Genomic DNA, 18,417 nt, shown 5'->3' on the forward strand with positions numbered 1-18,417 from the left:
GGGGAAGGCTCCCTGTTGAGCAAAGAGACAGAAGCGGGGATCGACCCCAGGACCCTAGGATCATGACCCGAATCGAAGGCAGAGGCTTTAACCCACTGAGCCACCCAGGCACCCTGGAAGAACAAATATTGTTAAAATGTCTGTATTACCAAAAGAAATCTACACATTTAGCATAATCCCTATCAAAATATCATCAGTATTTTTCACAGAACTAGAAGAAACAATGCTAAAATTTGTATGGAACCACAGAAGAACCGAAGTGGCCAAAGCAGTTTGTAAAAGAAAAGCAAAGCTGAAGGCATCACAATTCCAGACTTCAAGTTATATTACAAAGCTTTAGTTATCAAAACTGTGATACTGGCACAGAAACAGACACATAGATGAATGAAACAGAATAGAAAACCCAGAAACAAACCCACCATTACATGGTCAACTGACTTTCAACAAAGCAGGAAAGAATATCCAATGGAAAAAAAAGATAGTTTCTTCAATGAATAATGTTGGGAAAACTAGAGAGCCACATGCAAAAGATTGAAATTTGACCACTTTTTTTTATACTATACCCAAAAAATAATTCAAAATGGGTGAAAGACCTAAATTTGGGACAGGAAATCATCAAAATCCTGAAAGAAAGAACAGGCAGTAACTTCTCTGACATTGGTCATGACTTTTTTTTTTTTTTTTTTCCCCTAAATAAGTCTCCGGAGGCAAGAGAAACAAAAGCAAAAATGAACTACTGGGATTTCACCAAGGTTAAAAATAACAAACAACAACAACAACAAACTTATGCATAGAGAAGGAAATAATCAACAAAACTAAAGTCAACTTACAGAATGGGAGAAGATTTTTGCAAATGACATATTTGTTAAAGTGTTAGTATCAAAATATATGAAGAACTTATAGAACTCAACATCCCCAAAACAATCCAATGAAAAAATGGGTAGAAAACATGAACAGATATTTCTCCAAAGAAGACATCCAGATGGCCAATAAACACATGAACAGATGTTGAACATCATTTATTATCAGAGAAATGCAAATCAAAACTACAATGAGATATCACCTCACATCTGCCAAAATAGCTAAAATCAACAACACAAGAAGAAGAAACAGGTGTTGGCAAAGGTATGGAGAAATGCAAAAGCCCTCTAGAAAACAGTACAGAGTGTCTACAAAAGGTTAAAAACAAACAAACAAACAAACAAACAAAACTCCCCTATGATCTAGCAATCACACTACTGGGTATTTACTCAAAGAATACAAAACACTAATTCAAAGAGATACATGCCGTATTATCAACTGCAGTATTATCAACAATAGCCAAATTATAGTAGCAACCCAAGGGTTCATTGACCGATGAATGGATTAAAGATATGGTATATATATTAATGGAACCTTATTCAACCATAATAAAGAATGACATTTTGCGGGGTGCCTGGGTGGCTCAGTATGTTAAAGCCTCTACCTTTGGCTCAGGTCATGATCCCAGGGTCCTGGGATCGAGCCCCGCATCAGGCTCTCTGCTCAGCGGGGAGCATGCTTCCTCCTCTCTCTCTGCCTACCTCTTCACCTACTTGTGATCTCTGCCTGTCAAATAAATAAATAAATCTTAAAAAAAAAAAAAAAAGAATGACATTTTGCTATTTCAATGGCATGGTTGGAGCTAGAGAGTATTATGCTAAGCAAAATAAGTCCATCAGAGAAAGATAAATAGTACATGATCTTACACATATGTGGAATTTAAGAAATTAAACAAATAAACAGAAAAAAGAGAGTGAAAGAGAGAAAGAAACCGTGAAACAGATTCTAGCTAAGGAGAACAAACTGATTAACAGATGGAGGGATGAGTTATATCAGTGATGGGTATTAAGAGAACACCTGTGATGCATAGCAGTTGATGTATGGAATTTTTGAATCACTATATTGTACACCTGAAACTAATAAAACACTGTATGTTAACTAGAATTAAACAACAACAACAAAAACAAGCTTTGTGGATTAGACCACATTTTCTTTTAATATTTGTTGTTATCCCATAGACAGTGATATAGTTTTCCCTAGCTAGAAAGTAATATATATATTTTTTCCTTCACTTTATTTTGATAAAGTGCTTATGTAGGAACTTGGTTGAGATTTGTTTGTGGAGATATATATATATATATATAAATTTTTACTGCATTATGATTAGAAAATACGGTTTCCAAAATTTCTATATTTAAAATATTCTTCAGTGGTTTTTTTTTTTTTTTTTTTTTTTGGTATGGAAACAAAGAAAAACCAAAATCTATCCATGAGTAATGCTTTTACATGTCTATATATTTAATGAAATCTGTTGATTTGGGGATTATTTACTACTTTTATTTTTGTACTAACCAAATCTATTTGATTTTAAATAACATATATGGATAATTATATATATAATTGCATTTTATCTAATTTTCATTGACTTCTGACAAATTTAGCAATATATAATGTGTAGTCATGTTATCCATGGATATTTACTTATGGCAATTGCATATTCATAAAGGTGTATCTATTATTTTACAAAACATGTTTTTCTTTCTGAGAATTTTTAACCTGTAATGGCACTCTATTTGATCCAAATATTGCTAACCCTAGTTTTGTGATATTTGTCTGGAAACTCTTTAATTCACACACTAGTTTCAACTTTATTCTTTTAAATATATTTTATATAAATTTAATACTTTCTTTTATAATGCTTAATTGCTTATGTTTCATAAACCAAATGAACAAAACTTCATTGTTTTCATTTTATTATTTTTTATTTATTTCCAAATCTGTAACTAATTTGATTAAGTTGGTATGTATTTTTTCCCTTCTGTAGAAGTTTTTTTTTTCTACTTTTGCACTTTATCAGTTAACATTATTATGTAATTTCATGGTGCATCTTAACAAACAAAACATATATGTATTACATGAGGACATAGCAATTGTTCCCTCACACTTTCCACTCACAAAGTAAATTGAAGCCTTTGAACAGTTGCATGCTTCCAGTATCTTCCACTCTAGTTGCATGCAATAACAACAGCTAGCATTACAGAAGACTGAATGCAGTTCAAGCTCTGGTCTCTGAACTTTACATATAATAACACATTCAATAATCACCAAAGCCCTAAGAAATGGACTCTGTCATTATCCATAGTAAAATTAAAACTCAATGACAGCATGGGTTTCTGTTGTTTTGTTTACAAATATATGCTAGAAACTGGAACAGTGACTGGTATATAGTTAGGTTAAAATAATATTTCTTTAAATAAACACATCCACAATTTTACTAATGTGGAGAACGATAGAACAAAGAGGTTTCGTGATTATTAATTTCACCACCAATAATTAGTAGAACCTAGACTGAAGACCAGGAACTTTTGTGTTAAGAGTAAAAAAATAAATAAATAAATAAAGAGTCTATGCTCTTAGTCATTATAACTTTTTTTTTTTTTTAAGATTTTATTTATTTATTTAACAGAGAAAGAAAGATAGCACAAGCAAGCAAAGGGAGAGGGAGAAGCAGGCTCAGCAGGGACCCCCACAGGGGCCTTGAGCCTAGGACCCTGAGATCATGACTTGAACTGAAGGTAGATTCTTAACTGACTGAGACACTCAGAAGCCCACCATTATACTTTTGGAAGAGTCTTGTTTTGTTTTTTTGTTTGTTTGTTTGTTTTTTAGTTTTTTTCCTCTCCCATAAACAAAAGGCAATGTTTTCTCAAAATAGTTTAAAAATTTTACTTTCAGAATGTCTATTCTCTTCCAAAACACCATTTTCATCCAGTAATATTATATATTCCCAGTCAATGTATCAGTATCAAGACCTTTCCTAGGACGCACTGCTTTCTTGTCACTGCTCTCAAGGGTCTCTTTACATCCAGCCTAAGTGCACTTGAGGTCTTGGAAGAAATGGATGGCTTGATGCTGTAATTGATGTTGTAAGTGGAGTGTGGAGTTACTGTTAGAAAATGTACTGTAAACCCTAGGAGTGATTGTGGGAGCAACCTAAATATCAGCAGCATTCTTGTTTTCAGGCTGTTGAATGCAATGTCCCAATAGGAACAGGATCACATCATATCATGGGGCAGGGCATAGAGAAGGAGCTATGAAAGAAAGCAAACCTCAACTTCCCTTCCTAACTCCAGCAATTCCCAGCACAGACATTCCTTTCGTCCCTTATCCCATTATTGCCTCTCTGTGTCCCCATCAGTAGGGGAAGGTGCAGGCCTGCTTTCTGGCTTCGAGATAATGACCATCTCTTGTTATTCCTTTCCCATGTTTTGATAGATTTGTCCTTGCTTTGCTGATATAAATAAATAAATAAATAAATAAATAACTAGTTATGTGTAGAATTCAGCTGTTGCTACTCTCCCTTATAGAGGCAGCCCTGCATGGCCCCTCAGATTGATGTCTGAGAGTATCATTTCTGTGCACAAAAACAGTGGACGGTTTTCACCACCACTTCTAGTCTCTTCTCAAGCCTCCTGGGTATGGGCAAAAATAGGGACCAAAGAGATAGTTTAAAGGAAATATCTAACCCATAAAGGCTAGGGAGAGTGAAAAAACTGGACCCTGGGCCAAAAGATTGCAACCAATCCACACAAGAAAGATTGAGAAGGGTGAAAAGAGGGTTGAAAAATAAAGTTTCTCTGAAGAAAAAAATAGAAATGCATGTCCAATTTTCTTTTTTAAAAGACTTTATTTTTTTCTAAAGCAGTTTTAGATTTACAGCAAAATTGAGAGGAATGCACCCTCCAAACATTCAAAACCTCCCTCATTAACAAAATCTCCCACCAGAATGAATATTTGCTGCCATACCGCTATCATCCAGTCTATTGTTTACATTAAGGTTCACTCTTGGTATTGTACATTCTATGCATCGAGCAGATGTGTAGTGACATGTATTCATTATTATAGCATCATACAGAATAGTTTCACTGCCCTAAATATTTTGTGCTTCACTTATTCACATAGCCCCTCACAACAACTGTCCCCATAGTTTTGTCTTTTCCAGAATGTCATATAGTTGGAATCATACAGCATGTAGCCTTTTCAGATTGGCTTCCTTCACTTAATAGATTGTCTTTAAGTTTCCTCCATGTCTTTTCATAGCTTGATAGCTCATTTCTTTTTAGCACTGAATTAAATTTTCTTTTTAGGAAGAGATTAGAAGTCTGTCCTTGAAACTAGATCAGCAATTAAAGGTATTATGCTCATTGAACACCCTATATCACAGGTGGAGAATGTGAGTTCCATCTCCTATCTTGAGTGGGTTACTTAATACCCTCAAAGGAATTTCAAATGTAAGTGGCAAACTCCTAGACTGCTTATTTAGATCATTTTCTTTCTATTATACCATGCATCATTTCTGACCATAACCTCCTTCTCTAATTATATGTGTGGTATATTTTAATGTCATATAATAATATTTAAGAGTAAGAATGTATATACCAAGACAAAAGAGGGGAAGTCTGACTGGAGTAGAGACGAGTGAAAATCAAGGCCAAATTTCATGAAGTCAATCATCCTTGAAGAGAATTCTTTAAACTCAAAGACATCAATAGGACTGTGGTAAGGATTGAGGTAGGTTGGTACTCCCTAGAAAGAGAAGTTTGTATACACTGAATAGATTTGAGAGAGATATGCCCAGGCAAAGAGCAATGTTGAAAAACACATAAAGACATAGTTGTTAAAGGATATATATCATTAAGTAATGCTATCTTTCTCTGAAGCTGAGAGTTTTGTGTGTTCCAGAAAACATAGCAATGTGAGATGTCCTTCAGTCACTTCGACAAATCAGGCAGATTTTACTCCAAGCCTTAATATCACATTTGGTACCAATGTTTAATACCCACCTCAGATTATGCACTTATTACCAAGCAGAAACAGATTATCCTGCTGTTTAACACAGTTTGAAATTGCTATCTGCCTTAGAATTGTATCTCTTTACAGGCTTTATGGTCTTTTCTGTTTTGTTTTGTTTTATCTTTCTTGTTTATTTATCATTTCTATCATAACTACATGTATTTTTTGACTAGCAAATTCAACTTTCCCAGAAAACTTATTGTATTACATTACAAACCAGATTACACCAATGAAAGTAGATTTATAAAGCAAAGCAAAAAAAAAAAAAAAAAAAAAAAAAGGAAAAGAAAAAGAAAAAAAGGATCAACAAACAAAAATGGAAAAATTGGTATCTCTAAACTTCCCCATACACTGGCATATTTCCCATTATTCTATTCTGGAAAGAAAATAGCATTTTAGTTTGAAATCTTACATTCACATAATTTGCACTAAATTAAGAACTGTCTGAATGCTGAAAAGTTGTGCTGAAAAATTACTTATTATGCAACATAATTAAATTGTGGCTCTATTTTTTGGTATCAATAAAATAATATGAAATAATTCATATTATAAACCACAGCCTTTGTCATGGTTTAGCACTGTGTGCTAAAACTTTTTCTGGGTGCCCACAGGGAATAGGGATCTCTTCAGAACTTCTCTATAGACCTAGGATTACAGAGTTTGAAGAACAGCTCTGGGATGATGAACAGTAGGCAAAGCTGATAAAGGTAAACTTAGAGCAGAACCATTAGCCATGTGGCCAGAATTGATCATGAGAAATAATGAAAAGTAAAGTAAGAGGGATAATTAATGACAGGCACACAGCAGTGCAAGTTCAGCTGTGTGACTGCAAAATATTCCATTTTGAAGGTTTATGACTGGGCCCTGTGGTTTCTAATGCTCTTAAATGAATGGAAAGAATACCATGTCATCATATTATAGAGTTCTAACATAGTTTTTAACATTTTAGCATTCACTATATATTTATTTATGAGATTAAAAATAATTATAATATTTATTTCATATTTTATCATAACTCTTCTAAAATTTCCCCCTTTGTATTTGAAAATGTTTAGAATATGGTAAGCACTATAATAGACTTTTTAAAAGAATGCTATCCTTACCTAGTATTGAGCCACTGACTGAAGTCTGGTCAATTCTCCTTCTTAAGCAGCCTATTAAGTTCACATTCCAGATACTTCCATCATGGTCATGGGGTTCACACTCCTCAGGCCACCATGCAGCAGTCTTAAGAGCCCCAGGCCAGGTACCAGAAAACTAGTGCCAGTCACTATGCTCCTCTTCCAGAAATTATTCAAATCAGCTAATCCATAGGAAGCTCACAAAACCTACTTAAGCCCACCCCACTTGTTACACATAAAAGGCCTCTACAGTTGCAACTTGACATTGTCTTGTCCCCAGATCAATTTAGTGTGTGGCCCTGCCTGGAAGCCTTCTCTCCTCTGGGATATATCAAAAAATTGTGTCTTTCTTCCGTTCAAATGTCATTGTTATGTCCTCCTATCAAAATAAATAAATAAATAAGTAAATCCTATAAAATAAGCACCCCTTCCACATTTGTGAAATTAATTCATGAATGATGACCTGTGATTTTTCAGCCCTGAGGCAAGTTCCTAGAATAATGGCCAGTTTTGAGGTATCATGTGTAAATACAGAGTTACAGTATCTGAGAAGCAAGTGTGGAAATAATAGCATTTGGTTTTCAAATAACATTGAAGTTAAAAACAAACAAACAAACAAAAATACACTATATTCTCTTACCATAACCACTTTGCAACCACTTTGCAACCATCACTACCCAAGAACAAAAGTTACAAAGACTGACCGGTTCCTTAGGGCTTTCCCAATTTCACAATAGCTTTCCATTTTGCAATCCTGGTCCCATGGGCTTCATCCACCGACCTACAAATCTATACATACATTTTCAAAGACTTTTCAAAATATCATATTTAATATTTTCAGGTGGCAGATTTCCCTTTCTTTTGATTTCCTTTCTTTATAATTAGAAAGAATTTTTCAGGACATTTAGTTCACTATGTTGAGAGAATTTATGTTTACTAATATAATCTTAATAACCATACAGATCCAGAAGATAGAAAGGGCCCAGGACTCTATAATACACTGATCAAGCTCTACTCTAGGAACATTGCCAAACCTGGACAGCACTACAATTACAATGTAAGGTAACACATTCTTAAGGAAAGTTTGGTATAGCTAGCAATGAGGAGTAAACTCAAGGGGACATTATGGCCAGTATCAGCCTTTTGAAAGAGTAATTGTAAAAAGAGTTGCTTGCTCTGCTTCTGTTTTCTAATCATTTCTAAATGGCATGTCATTTGGACCATTAGAAGGAACAGTATTTCCTACATACTATATATATATATTTTTTTTTAAAGATTTTATTTATTTATTTGACAGACAGAGATCACGAGTAGGCAGAGAGGCAGGCAGAGAGAGAGAGAGGAGGAAGCAGGCTCCCTGCTGAGCAGAGAGCCTGATGCGGGACTCGATCCCAGGACCCTGAGATCATGACCTGAGCCGAAGGCAGCGGCTTAACCCACTGAGCCACCCAGGCGCCCCATACTATATTTCTTATAACATGTAATAATATATGTTGGGGAACATTACCAAAAAGAAGTGACTGTCAATTTACTCTTGAGCTAGACCTGGGCACTCAGCGGTTCCTTGCCCCTCTCCTGTCCTTAGAATGTGAATTCTGCTTACCTTTCCATTCCTAGAGGCTGCTCCACTCCAAAAACATAGTCTCGAGGTCGTGTTGAAAATACCTGCATGGTATATGTGACTAAACACAGATAGGGCCTCTACATACCTTTAAGACTGGAAGGAGAGGTGCAGGGACCCATTCATCTTACTACCACCCAAGACAAGAATAGTATGTAAGTTCCTTCTGCTATTATTAAAACTGCCATTTACCAACCTGGACTGGCCAGCCTCTTTCTTATGTCTCTCTTTGTCCTCTGAGTACAGGGATCAGTTTCAGATTATACCAGGAAAGCTCCTGCCATGGTTGCAAACCAGCAAGTACATAATCTTCAAAAGCATAGAGGGTACCACACTTGATCATCCTTATGGAAAATCAGGTTTCACCTTTAAGAGTCATTCACCTTGGACTGTATTATACAAACCTTTAATCTGACTGGCAGTGTTTGTGTTGTTTTGTTTTGTTATTATCATTTGTTTTTTTTTTTCTTTGTTTTTGGGTGGGTTTTTTTTGCACTTAATATAATAAGTCTGCTTTTGTTTCTAGTAATGATTACTCTTGCTACAGCACCTATGATACAGATTCTCTTTACTATGTAAACAATAGAAATTCCAAAAAAGAATATGTCTAGTCAAGCCATGTTTTCAACATGATACTGTCAATAAAATGTCCTATATGTAATACTGAATCTGTAGAGCACACATAAACTGTCTTGGTTACAAAACTCAAGAAAGTACTTTCTTCCCTTCCAGCTGGCATCCATTCCAAAGAAAACCTGTTTAAATGTGCTGTTGTCTACATACAATCTTTTTTAATGCACCCCAAAGTCCACTTTTATAACAAGCTTTGTTCATGAGGTTGTTTCATTGGAGCGATATGTACTGGAAGTCATAAAAGAGAATTAGGAATGTAGACACAGAACAAAAAAACAGAATTCATTTGTTTGTAAATTGTGCCTTATCTGGCTGAGGTACATATTTATGAATGATTTGTTAGATTTATGTGTGATGTCCTGGGAGACAGCTGTGTAGGAGCTTGTATTAGAAGCAAACTATGTTTTCATATTTTACTTATTATCCAGTCATTCTCAATTTAATCTTTTAAACACCTTCCCTGACCTCAGGTGTGACACAAATCATTTCTCGATGTTTTAAAAAAAATGGAAGTACACTTATCTGTGTATTGCAGGAATGATTTTCTGAAACAAGTGCAGATGTCCAGGATATCATGAGAGCAAACTGCTATTACATTGTAATATGATAAACAAACATGAATACAGCCTCCTTTCTTTCTTATTCATAAGTATTATAGATGCTAATTGTTTATCAGGTCATGATATAAATCCTCTGTTGGGATTCATTTTCTTTAGTGATTTGCTACTTTTTTTTTTTTTTAAATGAATGAAACTGAGTTTTCTTCAGTATTGCATGGGGAGATAATTTCAACATTTAACTAGTTGTAATTTCAGCTGTCCCTGAAATTCTAGTGGATTTCTTCTTCCCTTGACCCCAGATGAAAATTCTTATAATATTCATGATTTTTATGCTCACTGTTAGGTATAATTTAAAGGCTTTAATCCTTTAAGTCAGAGAACACAGTCTTACATTTAAAAAAAATAATAAGAAGAAAAAGAAAAAAAAATAACCAGACCCATATAATAGTCTACTGTTCATTTTTTATTCAAAGAAAACTTTTCTCCCCTCTCCTTTTCAAAGACCTTCTGTAGTCAGGAAGCATCATAAAAGGGAACTTAATTGGCTTTTTCTTCTTTAATACTGTATCTCTTCCTCCATCCCTATTAAGGATGAAGTGAGACAAGATTTTAATCTGATAAAAGAAATTCTGATTGACTTTGCTTTATAAGCTCTGGCCTGGCAATGTACCTAAAAATACATTCATTCTCTCAATAAGTACTTTTGAAGCTTCTTGTGGTATTATTTTTATTTTTGAATTGTATCCTCTATAACTAGGGTTTGTCCTGTAATGTCCTTGGGTGATATTGTATTTATCACTCATTCCTTACTCCTTTTGCTACATGCAGGAATGCCAAAAGAACATTACAGGTGGAGACAAGATGGCAGGGAAACAGGAGAAGGTGCCTTTTCAACCTGTACCCTAAAGTGAGCTGATTATCTACCAAAAAATACCGATCACCCATGAGAACAGCCTGAGATCAGAATTACACATGTCTGGATCTCTATAGGGGCAGAAGATGCCAGTGGGTAGGTAAAGTGGAGTGGGAACTTCAGACTGATATCAGAAGATAAACAAAAGGGGGAGTGAGCCACTAGAGGAGACTGATTAGAAAGTAATACCCCAATCCGAGAGTGCCCTGCATCTGGGGACCAGCATTAACTTGGAGTCTAGTTGAAAGCACTCAAAGAGAGCAAAGGATCACAGGGGAAATTGCGGAATCAGGGCAGCTAGGGACAGGGGCTTAAGTCCCCAGACCCAGGACAGCCTCTCCTAGCGCTGAGCCAGAGAGAGTGCGGCAGAGAAACCAAGTCTTTGTCTTGAGCCGCCAGTGCACCAGAGATCACATGGGGTCCGGCTCCTGTGAGGGGCTCGAGCTTCACCAGAAGGCAGAGGCTCCAGAGCCAGAGGGCAGGTGCTACAGAGCCTATGACGCCCCACCCCCTGCCCCTCCATGCGCTCTTAGACCTGCATAATTCCACCAGAGCCTGAGAGCACCTGCGCCCCACACACTCCCCTGAGAGAGGTGCGGAAAGGCCCAGCCTGGTGCTCTCAGACTTGCGCCATTCCACCATAGCTTGAGAAACGCACGTACGTGCCCCACACACTCCCCTGAGACAGGTGCGTGCAAGCCCAGTGCTCTTAGACCCAGAAAGACCAGGCACTCCCAGCCCAGGCCAGCAGGAAAATCTCAATATGCAATCACTGGTTGGAGCCTCTCTGGTGGTCTGGAGCTGCCCAGACAGCCGCCACTGCCATGGTTTTGGGTACAAACAGAAGATCCTGCATCCGCAGGGACTGGGACTGGGAACCTACTCTGCCAGTAGCCAAGGGGGAATTTATTTGGGCTCTGAAGGCAGACGGAGGCTTCTCTCTGAGAGGGAGGTCAGGGTGCAGTTTGCTTTCCTCTAATCCTACAAAAACCATCAAAAGCAGTCAAGGCAAGGGGGAAAAAAAGTGAACAAACATAAAAACCTCCAGAGAACAAAAGCCTGAAAAAACCAGTTTCCTCAGAGCCCACACCCTTGAGGGGGGCAGGAGGACTTAACTCAGGGAATGTCATTGACTGACAACACACGTGGCAGGCCGCTCCCCCAGAAAACCAACCAGGAAAGGAAAAAAAAAAAAAAAAAGATAAGAGAACAACCACCACTACTTCATATGACAACTTTTATTTTTAACTCATTCCCACTATTCTGTTTTTTTATTTTTTATATACGTAATTTTTTAACCTATTTGCCATCACAGTGAGATGTCCAGTACATCAAATTCCATAATAACCTTCTAACCTGAACTTTTTGATTCATACACCTGTGTTTTTCTTTTGCATTTCTATTTTTTTAAAAATTTTAGTTTAGTTTAGTCTAGTTTATTCCTTTTTTATTTTTATTTCCTAATATTCATATAGAGTTAAACTTCAAGGTAATCCCCTTCCCCCAATCAATGCTACCCCTATAGGTAAACCAATTTTTAATCCCCTTTATCTTAGGAAAGTTGAGTCCTTTAACAAGGATATCAAGATACATCCAGGAAGAATCAAAACAACCTTCCTCCCCCACGCTGAAAATTTATTACCACTCTCCCATCTTTTTCTTCAGCCAGTGTTTCTGTGTATTTCTGTTTGTCCTGATAGTATATAAATCTTATACTTGAGGTTATTTTTTGATGAGTTTCTTCCTTTATTTGCATATATATATAGATAGATAGATATAGATATTTTTTTCTCTCTTGTCATGTACTTTTATTAGTCTTTTTGTTTGTCTATTTTTGTTTGTATACTTCCTAAATCTTACCTTGGGGCCCATTTGGACTGAACATTCTCTTTTATCTTCCCTTTCTTTCCTGTCTTTTCTTTCTCTCTCTCTTTTTTTCTTTTCCTTTTCTTTTTTCTCTCATTTGGGTGGGGAATCCTGATTGTTCAGAAGCATTCCAGGTTGCACCTTGACTGCACCACGGTCGATACATCCAGCTACATCCGTTCAGCCATCTCTCACAAAAATGACTAGGAGGAGGAATGCCCAACAGAAGAAAAATACAGAGGATGGGCCTTCTGCAACAGAGCTAACGGCTATCAACATAGACAGTATGTTGGAAAGAGAATTCAGGCTAACAATTATCCAGGCAATAGCTAGGTTGGAGAAAGCCATGGATGACCAAATGGAATTGATTAGGGCAGAACTGAAAGTGACCAGGAAAGATGTTCACAATGTTAGGGCTGAGCTGAAAGCTACCAGGGAAGAGGTTCACAAAGCTCTCAATGAGCTCCAATCTAATCTAAATTCACTCAAAGCTAGGGTAACTGAGACAGAAGATAGAATTAGTGATCTGGAGGACAAACAAATAGAGAGAAAGGATCAGGAGGAAGCCTGGAACAAGCAGCTTAGAAGCCAAGAAAACAGAATCAGGGAAATAAATGATGCCATGAAAAGTTCCAATGTCAGAATTATTGGAATCCCTGAAGGGGAGGAGAAAGAAAGAAGTCTAGAAGATATAGTGGAACAAGTTCTTCATGAAAATTTTCCCAATCTCGTGAATGGAACCAGTGTTCATGTACTAGAGGCCAAACAGTCTCCACCCAAGATTATAGATTCCAGAAAAACGTCAAGGCACCTGGTAGTCAAATTGAGGAATCATAATTGTAGATATAATCTCTTGAAAACCACCAGGACAAAGAGGCTCCTTACTTACAGAGGAAAGCCCATCAGAATAGACCTGTCCACAGAGACCTGGCAAGCCAGAAAGGGCTGGCAAGATATATCCAGGCACTAAATGAGAAGAACATGCAGCCAAGAATACTTTATCCAGCAAGACTGACATTCAAAATGGATGGAGAGATAAAGAGTTTCCAAGACCGGCAAGGCTTAAAAGACTATGCGACCACCAAGCTAACACTGCAGGAAATATTAAGGCGGGCTCTATAAAAGAGGAAAAATCTTAAGAATAGCATTGAACCGAAATATAGAGACAATCTACAGAAAGAAAGACTTCAAAGGTAACACGATGTCAATAAAAACTTATCTATCAACAATCATTCTCAATGTGAATGGCCTAAATGCGCCCATAAAATGACACAGGGTTGCAGATTGGATAAAATGACAGGACCCATCCATATGTTGTCTACAAGAGACCCATTTTGAACCTAAAGATACACTGAGACTGAAAGTGAAGGGATGGAAAAGAATCTTTCATGCCAATGGGCCTCAAAGAAGGCCAGGGAAGCAATTCTCATATCAGACAAATTAGATTTTAAACTAAAGACTGTAGTCAGAGATACAGAAGGACAATACATAATTCTTAAAGGGACTATCCACCAAGATGATCTAACAATTGTAAATATCTATGCCCCCAATATGGGAGTAGCCAATTACATAAGAAAACTGTTAATCAAGATAAAGAGTCATATTGATATGAATACATTAATAGTAGGAGATCTTAACATGCCTCTCTCAGAAATAGACAGATAATTGAAGGAGAAAATCAATAAGCAAACAAGAGTGTTGAATGACACACTGGACCAGATGGACCTCATAGATATATACAGAACATTCCACCCTAAAACAACAGAATACTTATTCTTCTCAAGTGTACATGGAACCTTCTAAAGAATAGACCATGTATGTAATGGGTCACAAATCAGGACTCAACCGATAACAAAAGACTGAGATTATTTCCTGCACATTCTCAGATCACAGTGCTTTGAAACTGGAGCTCAATCACAAGGAAAAGTTCGGAAGGAACTCAAACACCTGGGAGCTAAAGACCACCTTGCTTAAGAATGCTTGGATCAACCAGGAGATCAAAGAAAAACTGAAACAATCCATGGAAACCAATGAGAATGAAGACACTTTGGTCCAAAACCTATGGGATACAGCAAAGGCAGCCCTAAGGGGGAAATACATAGCCATCCAAGCCTCCCTCAAAAAAATGGAAAAATCCAGAACACAGCAGCTGTCTCGACACCTTAAAGAACTGGAGACTCAACAACAAATCAAACCAACTCCACACATAAGAAGGGAAATCATCAAGATTAGAGCAGAGATCAATGAGGTAGAAACCAGAGATACAGTAGAACGTATCCATGAAACTAGAAGCTGGTTTTTTGAAAGAATCAATAAGATCGATAAACCACTGGCCACACTCATCCAAAAGAAAATAGAGAAAGCCCAAATTCATAAAATTATGAATGAAAAGGGAGAGATCACAATACCAAGGAAGTAGAAACAATCATCAGAAGTTGTTATCAACAGTTATATGCCAATAAGCTAAGCAACCTAGATGAAATGGATGCATTCCTGGAAAACTATAAACTCCCAAAATTGAACCAGGAAGAAATCGACAACCTGAATAGACCAATATCTAGTAATGAGATTTAAGCAATGATCAAAAACTTCCCAAGAAACAAGAGCCCAGGACCTGATGGATTCCGTGGGGAATTCTACCAAACTTTCAAAAAAGAAATAACACCTATTCTCCTGAATCTGTTTCAAAAAATTGAAGCAGAAGGAAAACTTCCTGACTCTTTCTATGAAGCCAGCATTACCCTGATCAACAAACCAGGCAAAGACCCTACCAGAAAGGAGAATTTCAGACCAATATCACTGATGAATATGGATGCTAAGATTCTCAACAAGATACTAGCAAACAGGATCCAAGAGCACAGTAAAAAGTTTATCCACCATGACCAGATATGATTCATCCCTGGGCTACAAGGATGGTTCAACATTCACAAATCCATCAATGTGATAAAGCAAATCAACAAGAGAAGAGAAAAGAACCACATGGTCCTCTCAATTGATGCAGAAAAAGCATTTGACAAAATCCAGCATCCGTTCCTGATTAAAACACTTCAAAGTATAGGGATAGAGGGAACATTCCTGAACTTTATCAAATCTATCTATGAAAGAACCACAGCAAATATCATCACCAATGGGAAAACCTTGCAGCCTTCCCGTTGAGATCAGGAACACAACAAGGATGTCCACTCTCACCACTCTTGTTCAACATAGTATTAGAAGTCCTAGCAACAGCAATCAGACAACAAAGAGAAATAAAAGGTATCCAAATTGGCAATGAAGAAGTCAAACTCTCTCTCTTCACAGATGACATGATTCTTTATATGGAAAACCCAAAAGACTCCACCCCCAAACTACTAGAACTCATACAGCAATTCAGTAATGTGGCAAAATACAAAGTCAACGTACAGAAATCAGTGGCTTTTTTATACACTAACAATAAAAACACAGAAAGGGAAATTAGAGAATTCATTCCATTTACTATAGCACCAAGAACCATAAGATACCTGGGAATAAACCTAACCAAAGAGGTAAAGGGTCTGTACTCGAGGGACTACAGAACACTCATGAAAGAAATTGAAGAAGACACAAAAAGATGGAAGACCATTCCATGCTCTTGGATCAGAAGAATAAACATTGTTAAAATGTCTATACTGCCTAGGGAAATCTCTACTTTTAATGCCATTCCGATCAAAATTCCACTGGTATTTATCAAAGAGCTGGAGCAAACAATCCTAAAATTTGTATGGAACCAGAAGATACCTGGAATTGCTAAGGAAATGTTGAAAAACAAAAATAAAACTGGGGGCATCATGCTACCTGATTTCAAGTTTTACTACAAAGCTGTGATCACCAAGAAAGCATGGTACTGGCATAAAAACAGACACATAGACAAGTGGAACAGAGTAGACAGCCCAGATATGGACCCTCAACTCTATGGGGAAATAATCTTCGACAAAGCAGGAAAAAATATACAGTGGAAAAAAGATAGTCTCTTCAATAAATGGTGCTGGGAAAACTGGGCAGCTATATGTAGGAGAATGAAACTCGACCATTCTCTTACACCGTACACAAAGGTAAACTCAAAATGGATAAAAGACCTCAACGTGAGGGGCGCCTGGGTGGCTCAGTGGGTTAAAGCCTCTGCCTCTGCTCAGGTCATGATCCCAGGGTCCTGGGATCGAGTCCTGCATCGGGTTCTCTGCTCAGCAGGGAGCCTGCTTCGACCTTTCTCTCTCTGCCTGCCTCTCTGCCTACTTGTGATCTCTGTCTGTCAAATAAATAAATAATTTAAAAAAAAAAAAAAAAAAAACCTCAACGTGAGACAGGAATCCATTAGAATCCTAGAGGAGAGCATAGGCAGTAACCTCTTTGATATCAGCCACAGCAACTTCTTTCAAGATATGTCTCCAAAACAAAGGAAACAAAAGCGAAGATGAACTTTTGGGACTTCATCAAAATCAAAAGCTTCTGCACAGCAAAGGAAACAGTCAAAAAAACAAAGAAGCAACCCGCGGAATGGGAGAAGATATTTGCAAATGAAAGTACAGACAAAATGTTGATATCCAGGATCTATAAAGAACTCCTCAAACTCAACACACACAAAACAGACAATCATATAAAAAAATGGACAGAAGATACGAACAGACACTTCTCCAGTGAAGACATACAAATGTCTATCAGACACATGAAAAAATGTGCATCATCACTAACCATCAGGGAGATTTAAATTAAAACCACATTGAGATACCACTTTACACCAGTTAGAATGGCCAAAATTAGCAAGACAGGAAACACCGTGTGTTGGAGAGGATGTGGAGAAAAGGGAACCTTCTTACAATGGCAATGCAAGTTGGTGCAGCCACTTTGGAGAACAGTGTGGAGATTCCTCAAGAAATTAAAAATAGAGCTTCCTTATGACCCTGCCTTTGCACTACTGGGTATTTACCCCAAAGATACAGATGTTGTGAAAAGAAGGGCCATCTGTACCCCAAATGTTTATAACAGCAAGGGCCATCTGTACCCCAAATGCCAAACTGTGGAAAGAACCAACATGCCCTTCAACAGACGAACGGATAAGGAAGATGTAGTCCATATACACTATGGAGTATTATGCCTCCATCAGAAGGGATGAATACCCAACTTTTGTAGCAACATGGATGGGACTGGAAGAGATTATGCTGAGTGAAGTAAGTCAAGCAAAGAAAGTCAATTATCATATGGTTTCACTTATTTGTGGAACATAACAAATAGCATGGAGGACAAGGGGAGATGTTGAGGAGAAGGGAGTTGAGGGAAATTGGAAGGGGAAGTGAACCATGAGAGACTATGGACTCTGAAAAACAATCTGAGAGTTTTGAAGGGGCAGGGGGTAGGTGGTTGGGGGATCCAGGTGGTGGGTATTGGAGAGGGCACGGATTGCATGGAGCACTGGGTGTGGTGCAAAAATAATAAACACTGTTATGCTGAAAAAATAAAAAAAATAAAAAAAATTTAAAAAGTTGAAGAACAAAACAAAACAAAACATTACAGGTGTAACTCATTTTCTTGAGTTTCACTTTATTGCAATTTACTGACATAGTGTGTTTTTTTGTCTTGTTTTGCTTTGTTTTACAAACTGAAAGATTGTGGCTACCCTGTGTTGAATGATTCTATTGACATTCACTGCTTTTTTCACCCGAATTTTCTCACATCTAGTCTCTGTGTCATAGTTTGTTAATTTTCACAATATTTCAAACTTTCTCAGTATTGCTATATTTGTTTGGGTGACGTGTGATCAGAGATTATGACTCACTAAAAACTCAGATGATGGTTAGCATTTTTTTTTTTTTTGGC

The sequence above is a fragment of the Mustela lutreola genome, chromosome 12, assembly GCF_030435805.1.
Source record: "Mustela lutreola isolate mMusLut2 chromosome 12, mMusLut2.pri, whole genome shotgun sequence".
NCBI lineage: Eukaryota > Metazoa > Chordata > Mammalia > Carnivora > Mustelidae > Mustela > Mustela lutreola.